The sequence below is a fragment of the Aplysia californica genome, unplaced genomic scaffold (assembly GCF_000002075.1).
Source record: "Aplysia californica isolate F4 #8 unplaced genomic scaffold, AplCal3.0 scaffold00102, whole genome shotgun sequence".
Classification (NCBI taxonomy): domain Eukaryota; kingdom Metazoa; phylum Mollusca; class Gastropoda; order Aplysiida; family Aplysiidae; genus Aplysia; species Aplysia californica.
The window spans coordinates 1,396,348-1,397,714 of NW_004797372.1; positions in this window are offsets into that span (position 1 = coordinate 1,396,348).

Consider the following 1,367-nt stretch of genomic DNA (forward strand, 5'->3'; position numbering starts at 1 on the left):
TGAGGTGCATCTTTCAGAATGACGTCACAGCCACTCACAAATCTGACCCCAAGGATAGTATAGACCCCGTATGTGCTTAGGTCAAGTAAGTTCCACTTGGGTGGGTTGTGGGCGGAGGTGGGGAAAGGGGGAGGGGGGGTTACTTTTATAAATTGTGACTCAAATGTGCACAAATCAACGACCACAACCGGTCAGTGTTTTTTCATTTTCTTTTTGTTTTGTTTCAATATCAGAATGCTTGTGCATTACTTCAGAGATTGCATCTTGTAATTAAACTTCTATTCTGCAATTCTGTTTGAGCTCTTAATGTGTCGTGGCTATCACGGTGCTGCAATCGGTCTTGCTGTTGTCATTTGTTTTTTGTGGGGATTTTTTTTTTCTCGGTAACCGCATGATATTCCCGATTCTAGAAAGCTAGGAATCGTAGGATTCGAATACGAACCCAATTACTTTCTTTTCTACTGATGTGATTTCTTCCGATGAGTCTTCAGGTGATTTCGGCGAGTAAAGTTTGACCTCTAGACAAATACTTATTTACTTCTGGCGAGCATTGATTACTTTTGCGAGTCCATGATTACTTCCTGTGAGTCACCTAGACTCTTACTAATTACCTAGTCGGTTCTTAGAGGCTTCGGGATTAAGTATACGATCGATTTCGAAATACGGTAAGGCACCAACCTTTTTTTTAAACAAATAATTTTAAAGAGAAAAAGAATATTTAAAAAAATATTTCCGGAATTGGTAACCGTTGGTTTACGTAAAACGAAACCGGACATATTTTCTCGTATCATTAATCGAGGGAATCTGTTCCGGAATCAATTCTTCGCCCAGCTCTACGTGATGACCAGCAAATTGTCTATGCTTGTGATAATAATACTGTGTACTATACACGTAATAGTGTATCAATAAATCCAATGCATTTGTGCATTTGTGTAATGATTTTTGCAAATGTAAAAAAATTTCGAATTGGGATAAAACAACGAAGAATTCATTAACACGCCAGCCCCAAAAAACAAACAAACAAACAATTGGGTATTGCCAGTGTCACCAGTGTGTGTTTCTGTGTGTGTGTGTGTGTGTGTGTGTGTGTGTGTGTGTGTGTGTGTGTGTGTGTGTGTGTGTTTGTTGGCGTGTGTACCGTGTATGTGCGTATGTGTGTTTATTTTGTCAGTGTGTGTGCTGTATGTGTGTGTATGTGTGTGTGTGTGTTCCAAAACAGGTGTGTAAGCAGGTATGTCTGTACTATGCCGCGCGTCCACACATTTTGCGTAAATGCGTGATTTGTGACAGATTACACAGTGCAGCAACGGATGTAATACAAATTCTAGATTTTACAAATCTACGACACAACTTTGTTATAAGCCCCC